General features: G+C 52.8%; 1 pseudogene; it reads right to left on the bottom strand.

Moving 5' to 3' along the window:
* Positions 1-6212: 6212 nt before the first annotated feature.
* Positions 6213-7440, bottom strand: LOC119307356 (annotated as a pseudogene).
* Positions 7441-9451: the final 2011 nt, after the last annotated feature.

Raw genomic sequence — 9451 nt, 5'->3', positions numbered from 1 at the left:
ACCAAGACCAGCAGGACGGCAAGACGGAGGTCACCATGGAGCCCAGGACGACGTCACCACCAGAGCCTTTTGTAGGCGAAGACCGCTTTCAAATTGGCCATTGTTGGCTCCCTTCCCGCTCAATATTTGGGGAGAGTACCAGGGCCTATATAAATAGAATTAGCCACCACAGTAGGGGACAAGACAAAGAAAGGGGGACAAGACAAAGAGAGGATGAACTGATTAGAGACGGTACCAAGATCATCTCACCCACACAAGTTCGCCAAGCACAAGAACACCTCAACCTCAGGAGGTTGTTCTTCCCCTTGTACTGTTCATCATCAGCCTAAGAGGCAATCCACCACCACCACACTGGAGTAGGGTATTACACCACAACGGTGGCCCGAACCAGTATAAATCTCGTGTCTTTCTGTGTTGTGAGTTCGTCGAGTTTGTCTGCGAGATCTTAGAGAGCTAGGGCGTGGATCGATAGGGAGAAAACCTTCACGCGCACCCCAGTGTTCGAACCTTGAGGGTTTTGCCGGAACCCGTGATCCGACATTTCGCGTGCCAGGTAGGGGTGCGCCATAGCTTCTCTTCCGTAGATCTACGCTCCGTCGCCACCGCCCTTCGCCCACATGGCAGGCGCCCTGCCGCCGACTCCAACGGCCAGCGTTGACGACGGGGCCAGGGGCTCCGAGCCCTGGCCCCCGCCCTACGGCGGGTGCAGTGGCTGCCCAAGTTCAAGCTGGAGATGCCGCCAGGCTACGACGGCGCGGAGGACCCGTCAGCTTTCCTGCTGGCGTATGAGGAGGCCGTCCTTGAAGCCGGGGGTGATGACAAGGTCATGGCCAACTGGCTTCCCATGGCCCTCGCCAGCGAGCCGCGCGCCTGGCTGCTCAACCTTCCTGGATCAACGGTGGCGTCTTGGGAGGAGCTCTGCGACCTCTTCACTACGCGCTACGCGTCACCGGCGCACCACGCGGTCGTGGCCCTGCTAGGCGGCTCACAGGCGCCGCCTTTAGAGCGCCACATCAAGCCGTTCCTCCGCCAGATTGGTGTCGCTTCCATGCGCTCGAGGGCTCCGCCGGGCTGGGCCGCGTTTGAGGCCGACCGCACCTTCAGCTCAGAAGACCACCCCGTCACCACCACTGGCTCGAGCATGCTTCCGATGCTCTGCACGCCCACCATCTACAATGTGGCCGTCACCAAGACCCTCATCAACGGCGGCGCTGGCCTCAACTTGCTCTCCATGGAGGCCTTCAGCCTTCTTCACGTGCCACTCGAGTGACTCAGCCTCAGCAAGCCTTTCTCAGGAGTTGGTGGCGGTGTTGCCGCTCCCTGGGGCAGATCCGCCTTCCCATCACCTTCGGCACGCGCGACAACTACCGCACCGAGCTGGTCGACTTCGACATCGCCCGCATCGACCTCCCGTACAACGCCATCCTTGGGTAACCAACTCTGGCCTAGTTCATGGCGGCGACTCATCCAGCCTACAACCTCATGAAAATGCCTAGAAGCAAAGGTGTCCTCACCATCAAGGGAGACACCAAGGAGGTCGTGACGGCGCTCAAACTTGCCTTCAGGACCGCTGCGGCGGTGCAACCCGTCGGCACCGGTGCCCTCGAGGCCAAGGAGGCCGCGCCAACCAAGAAGAAGCAGCTGTTCACCCAAGACAAGGAAGAGACCAAGCAGGTGCCGGTCGACGAGGACAGCTCCTCAGGAGTCACCTTCACCATAGGTGCCGGCCTCAACCCCAGCCAAGAGGAAGCATTGGTGAAGTTCTTGCGCGCGAACAAGGACATATTCGCATGGGAGCCCAATCAGCTGGTGGGGGTCCCGAGAGAGGTGATTCAACACCACTTAAGGGTGTGCCCCAATGTACGCCCTGTGAAGTAGCGAGCAAGGCGGCAGTCGATGGACAAGCAGGCCTTCATCGTCCAAGAGACCTGCAAGTTAGAGGCGGCAGGTGCCGTTCGTGAGGTTAGGTACCCCGAATGGCTGGCGAACACAGTCGTGGTGCCGAAGAAAGGCAGGAAGGAGTGAATGTGTGTCGACTTCACCAACCTCAACAAGGCATGCCCTCAAGATCCATTCCCTCTCCCGCGCATCGACCAGATCATCGACTCCACCGCCGAGTGTGACCTACTATGCTTCCTGGATGCGTTCTCAGGGTATCACCAAATCAAGATGGTGGTGGAAGATGTAGAGAAGACAGCCTTCCTGACCTCGTGTGGGGTGTACTGCTACACCTGTATGCCCTTCGGACTGCGCAACGCGGGTGCGGCCTTTCAGTGGCTGATGCACATTGCTTTAGGGCGGCAGCTCGGGAGGAACACGGAAGCCTACGTCGACGACATTGTGGTGAAGTCTCGGGAGGCGAGAACCTTGATCCAAGACCTGGAGGAGACCTTCGAAAGCCTGCGCCAGGTGAACTTGTGGCTTAACCCGGAAAAGTGTGTGTTCGGTGTCCCTTCCGGCAAGCTGTTGGGATTCCTCATGTCACACGGAGGGATCGAGGCGAACCCGGAGAAGATCAAGGCCATTGAGGGCATGAGCCCGCCGCAGACCCTCAAGGAAATGCAGAAGCTGGCTGGTCAGGTGACTGCATTGGGGCGCTTCATCTCCAAGCTGGGAGAGCGCGCCTTACCCTTTTTCAAGTTGATGAAGAAGAAGGGCCCGTTCGAGTGGACTTCGAAGGCCGACCGAGCCTTCCAAGACCTCAAAAGATACCTGACCAGCTCACCGGTGTTGGTGGCGCCACGGCCTCTCGAGCGTCTAGTACTTTATCTTGCCGCCACCCCATACTCCGCCAGCGCTGCGCTAGTGGCGGTTCGAGAGGAGCACCAGGCCAAGAGTGCGCCACGCCAAGCTACGTCGCCAGCCAAGATGACACAAGATCAGGAAGGCGCAGCAAGAGCCATAGCGGCAGCAACAGAAGACCAAGCTTAGCAGGATGACATCGTAGACATTCCCGCAAGCGACCAGGCGCCAGGGGTCCCACCACCTCAGGAGGCACCCCATCTTGCACAAGACGCGAGTCTTACCAACACGCCGGTCCTCGTCGAGCACCCGGTGTACTTCGTAAGCACGGTGTAGCGGGACGCGAGGGCATGCTATCCCATGCCTCAGAAGCTCCTGCTCGCGCTCCTGGTGGCCTCGCGCAACTTGCGGCACTACTTCTAGGGCCACCCCATCAAAGTCATCTCAGCCTACCCGTTGGAGAGGATGCTCAGGAGCCCCAACTCTGCCGGAAGGGTCGTCGAGTGGAACATCGAGCTGCAGGCATTCCAGTTGGAGTTCAACACCACCAGGGTCATCAAGGGAGCCGCACTCGCTGACTTCGTGGCGGAATGATGGATTCCCCGATGCTGGAAGTAGGTGAGGACCGGTCCAGCTCGCCAGGAAGTGAGGCGCCCGACGGATGGGTCATGTATTTCGATGGTGCCTTCGCGCACCAGGGCGCGAGGGCTGGAGCAGTACTCATCTCGCCCACGCAGGACAAGCTCTACTACGCTATGTAGCTCTGCTTTCAGCAGGGCGAGAAGGTCTCCAACAACATCGCAGAATACGAAGGCCTCATAGCTGGCCTGAAGGCCGTGGAAGCTCTAGGGTGAAGCGCCTCACCGTTAGGGGTGACTCACAGATCCTCGTCAACTTCTCCAACAAAGTGTACGAGCCAAAGGACGAGCACATGGAGGCGTACCTTGCAGAAGTACGTAAGATGGAAAAGCAGTTCCTAGGCCTGGAGGTGCAACATGTGCCCCGTGGCACCAACAACGAAGCCAACGACATTGCCAGGAGGGCATCCAAGCGGCAACCACAACCTGGCGTCTTCGATGAGCGGCTCTTCAAGCCATCAGTGACGCCACCACTTTCAAGCACGACATGGCCTCGGGAGGAGCTCCCACAACCGCCTGCCACAGGAGCCCCAACTTGTGGCCCAACCTCAGGAGGTCGCTTGCTCTTGGCGCTCGAGCCTCAAGAGGGATGTTGGACCAAGGAATTCAAGGAATATCTGATGCAAGGGGCGCTACTAGAGAAGGAAGAGGACGCAGAGCACGTGGCCCGGCAAGCCACGACATACTGCATCCAGGACGGTGAGTTGTACAGGAAGCGGCCAAATGATGTTTCGTTGTGTTGCATTTCCAGGGACCAGGGGAAGGAGTTGCTAACTGACATACACGGCGGGGACTGTGGACACCACTCGTCGTCATGGGCTCTCGTCGGCAAGGTGTTCCACAGTGGATTCTACTGGCCCACGGCGCTCAACGACGCAGCTGAGCTGGTGAAGTCCTGCGAAGCTTGCCAGTTCCACACCAAGCAGATCCATCAGCCAGCTCAGGGCCTCCAGACTATACCGCTCACATGGCCGTTCGTGGTCTGGGGGCTGGATATCTTGGGCCCATTCCCTCGAGCGCCAGGGGGCTACCGCTACCTCTACGTCGCCATCGACAAGTTCACCAAGTGGGCGGAAGTGAAAGCCGTGCGCACCATCCCAGCTGGTTCAACGGTTAAGTTCATCAAGGGCCTCATGAGCCATTTCGGGGTCCCCAACCGCATCATCACCGACAACGGCTCGCAGTTCACCAATAACCTCTTCAAAACATACCATGCTAACCTTGGAACGCAGATCTGCTACGCTTCGGTGGCGCACCCCAGGAGCAATGGCCAGGCTGAACGCGCCAACGCGAAGGTCCTAAGAGGCCTCAAGACCAGGACCTTCAAGAAGAAGCTCGAGGCCTGCGGCAGGGGCTAGCACGATGAGCTGCAGTCCATGTTGTGGTCCATCCGCACCACCGCCACTAAGCCGACGGGTGAGACCCCATTCTTCCTTGTCCGCGGAGCCAAAGCGGTCCTCCGTCACAAGGTCAAGCATCGCTCCGCACGGGTCCTGGCGTTTGATGAAAAGCAGCAGGACACCATGCGGGGGATGGACCTCGTACTGGGGGAGGAACAACGCCGCGAAGCTGCACTGAGGGCGGCAAGGTACCAGCAGGCGCTACGGCGGTACCACTGCCGCAACATCCGCTCCAGGACGCTCAAGGCAGGCGACCTCGTCCTGAGGCGGGTCCTCTCTAGGGAAGGGTTGCACAAGCTCTCACCCATGTGGGAGGGCCTGTTTAGGGTCGTCCATATCTCCAGGCCCGGCGCCGCGTGTCTGGAGACGCAGGACAGGGTGCCCATCCAGAACGCCTAGAACATTCAGCACCTTCGGAAGTTCTACCCATGAAGCAGGGCCTAGTGCCTGTGAAGCAAGGCCTGGTGCCTGTGAAGCAAGGCCCGGTGCCTGTGAAGCAAGGTAGATCAGATTACCAGAAAGATCTATATGAGCAACAAGATCATTTCTAGATTTCAGAATTATTACTCCCATACTACCAATTAAATTTAACCTATAGCCTGTGACTCGAGTCAGATTGTGAAACTCTCTGAAATCTCTTGAATTGTTATGACTATCCATATGGTGATGCAAAGAACATAAATTTGCAGCCAAATAGTACAAATCATTAGAACTCTTCCCTCAAAAAAATCATTAGAACTCTTGTAGTAGAAGAAAACAGGGGAAACACAGCTGAACTCTGCAGTGTAGTTCATCATGTGCTACAAGATGGAGAACACGACTAAAGATGCCAGGATCCCTGAGCATGATATGGGCGCGGACCTGGCAGCGTCCGTCGCATCCGACCCCATGATGCCGCAGGTGTCCAACAAAATCCGAATGAAAACGGTGAACACTAATGATCACAAGAAGTGCATAGCAAATCCCTAGTTTTGATATATAACTATATAAGACAAGATTATTTTTTGCATGAAACTGTATCTTATTGCATAGCAAAAAATTTCTATTATTGATTATGAAGGAATATATTTAGCCTAACATCTTAATACTTCAAGGTTTTAACAAAAGAAGAACATACAGTTTAGTAGTGAATGGACTACATGAGTATGAGAAAACATTGATAGCCATTACTGCATACTCATAAACTTCATGATCTAGTACGCACCACACGATCGCCAATAGCTCCTTGGCTTCTCTTATTGGATTGACAACATCTTCATTTTGAGCCGCAACATCACACACAAGGCAGGCTGTGTCTCAACGCTTCGTGAGATTATACCTGTAGCGAATAGTCCCATACTTGCAATCCAATGAAAGTGCTGAAATAAGTTGTCTGACTTTAATAAACAACAAGATACATCTACCTCTTGTGCGTCTTTGGAGGTTCCTTGGTTTATTTTGCCATGGTAGGATCAGCATGAATGGTAGCATGAACCTTCTTGTACAGTGCTTCCATGTCATCAGCCGCAATCCCCTTCTTGATGTACTCACCAAAGTGAAATCGGTACTCCTCAGGTTCGTCATCAGCTATTGACTGAAATAAGGGTAGGGCAGAAGTTAAAACAAGATTCAGTAACCTACTTCAGAAATAAGAACAAAGTACACTGTTTTAGGATACTTTTATATGGATGAATCAGGCTCAGAAAGAATTCATGTATACAACAACAATAGTCCAGGGGAACAAAGAAATGGCATTATAATAATACCACAAGGACAATGGATCCAACTCACCTTCATGTAGTCTGCAACATGATCTTCATAAATGTAGTTGTGGTGAATCTCAGTGTCCAGCTACTTCTCATTCTTCTTGAAGCCAGCAAATCTCTTGTCACTGTGCGGAATATCAAGACCACCATCCAAAGTCCCCCTGCAGCAGCACACAGACTGAAGCAGGTCTCAAACTGATAAATTGTATGTTTCCCTTAATAGTTTAGAACCCTCCTAAATAGAATAAAAGAAACATACCAACACCATGCAATAAATTGAGATTAGGCATACTCCATCAGTGAGCCTCCTGCAAAGCAATTGATCAAACAACATTGTAGTAAGCTAGTATATTTTTCTTGTATTTCGATGTTTACCAACTACACAATTTAAAAATGTTTATTATTTAGATTTCTAACCTATCAAACAAAATCATCAACCGTGCATTCAAGATCTATAGGTAAACAAAAGAAAGGAAACTTTTCACCACAAATCTCATCTAGCCATTACAAATCATAGCATCAGAATAAGAGAACAAAGTTTAGCAAAGGGACAAAAAAATTATAAAGCACTACAGTAGCAGCTCACCATGGCAATCCTAGAAAGGAAGACTTGTAAGTGTAGAAGAGGTATGTGCTGCGTGGGCGCAAATAGTTCTGCATATTGAACTATGGTTGTGTTGGCATTTGGAATATATATTCCACTTTCAGTGATATGTGTACATGGAAACTTCTCCATGTAGGTGTAGTCCATACATAAGCTAAATCCCTGGAATACCTACCAATTTAATATATATGCTTGAATGAAGCTGCAGATGAGAGGAGGTGAAGGCAAACCTGAACCGCCTCGGCATCCTTGTTTCTGCCGTGTCGGGAAGGAGAGGGTTGCGGAGCGTATGAGATGCATGGAGTCCCCATTGCGCACCCGTCGAGGCCCCGCACCATCGCGCGAGCTGCCGTCCGCCCACTGCACATGCACCTCGAGGAAGAGGTGGAGCGCAGCCTGCCGTACCTCGTGCCCGATCCCCACCCTCCTCGTAGGTCCTGATCTAGAAGTGGATCGAGCCACCACCAACCTTCAGGTCGCGCCCTACCTCGCCGGGGCAAGCCAACGCCGACTGTTGACCCTCTCATGTCCGTTGTCGCGCCTCCATCTCCTCTCTCCTCTCTCTTTCTCCCTCCTCTCCTTCCATCTCTATTTCCCTCTCATCTTCTCTCTCTCTTAGAGATAGAATCCCTCTCCTTCCTTCCCTCTCCCCCTCTCATCTACTATCTCTCTCTTCTGCAGATCGAATCGATCCCCTCCTCCGGTCGACAATGTCCAAGTTGAGCTCTTCCTCCAGCGGCTTCCTCGCAACCAGGGCGGCGCCCCCATCACCTATTCGGCCTGGGGCAGACGAAGAGGGCTATGCTTCAGAGAGGACAGCGAGAGGGACGACGAGGCAGGTGGGCGACGGGTCAAAGCGACACAGGAAAAGGTAACAGACGTCCCAAAGAAAAATAAGCCTCCAGTACGCCTCACGACGCGGTGCGACATGGCAATGGCGTCCCTCCATGCTCCATACTCGGCATGAGCCAATCCAGACGTGAGAGGCCACACACACAAAAAAGCAAGAGGCAGGACAATGACGCATGGGACCAAGGAGAAGACAGCCCCACCTGTAGTGTCACCGACAAGCGAACCACAGGGGCGAGCGGGAACCGCATAACGTGTAAATCACGCATAGCGCCCACGACACACGCACGCGGTGCGGCAGGAGAGGCCGCCCGTGCCCGAAAAAGGCTCACCCAGCCAATCGGCTGAGAGACCAAGCCCATAGGTCATGGTCTGCCGAGAACTCACCGCACGGTCAAAACAAGAACCAACGTCCACCAACGCGAAAATAAACAGTTTGACCAACATCCAATGGTCCAAACCGAAGAAAATCGAGGGACAACCAAGGAGATGAGTTGGCCAGCCTCATTATATGTTAAAATGATATGTTCCTAGAGAAAGCTATGTTGAAAGATGTTAGTAGCAATGATGCGGACTAGCTCCGTGATCTGAGGATTATCCTCATTGCTGCACAAAAGAATTATGTCCTTGATGCACCGCTAGATGACGGACCTTTTGCAAGAGCATATGTAGACATTATGAACGTTTGACAAGCTCGGTATGATGACTACTTGATAGTTTAGTGCGCCATTCTTTACAGCTTAGAACCGGGACTTCAAAAACGTTTTGAACGCCACAGAGCATATGAGATGTTCCAAGAGCTGAAATTGGTATTTCAGACTCATGCCCGTGTTACGAGGTATGAGACCTATGACAAGTACTTTGCCTACAAGATGGAGGAGAATATCTCAGCAAGTGAGCATGTGCTTAGAATGTCTGAGTACCACAACCACTTGACTCAACTGGGAGTTAATCTTCCTAATGATAGTGTCATTGACAGAGTTCTTCAATCACCGCCACCAAGCTACAAGAGCTTCGTGATGAATTATAATATGCAAGGGATGGATAAGACGATTCCCGAGCTCTTCGCAATGCTAAAGGCTACGGATGTAGAAATCAAGAAGGAGCATCAAGTGTTGATGGTCAATAAGACCACCAGTTTCAAGAAAAAAGGTAAAGGGAAGAAGGGGAACTTCAAGAAGAACAACAAGCAAGTTGCTGCTCTAGTGAAGAAGCCCAAGTCCGGACCTAAGCCTGAGACTGAGTGCTTTTACTGCAAAGGGACTGGTCACTGGAAGCGGAACTGCCCCAAGTATTCGGCGGAGAAGAATGATGGCAAAGTGAAAGGTATATTTGATATACATGTTATTGATGTGTACCTTACTAATGCTCATAGTAGCGCCTGGGTATTTGATATTGGTCCTATTGCTAATATTTGCAACTCGAAACAAGGGCTATGGATTAAGCGAAGATTAGCTAAGGACGAGGTGACGA

This window comes from Triticum dicoccoides, chromosome 1A (genome assembly GCF_002162155.2).
Source record: "Triticum dicoccoides isolate Atlit2015 ecotype Zavitan chromosome 1A, WEW_v2.0, whole genome shotgun sequence".
Lineage (NCBI taxonomy): Eukaryota > Viridiplantae > Streptophyta > Magnoliopsida > Poales > Poaceae > Triticum > Triticum dicoccoides.
Note: the sequence above shows the minus strand (reverse complement) of the source record. Positions and strands in the feature narration are given on the sequence as shown.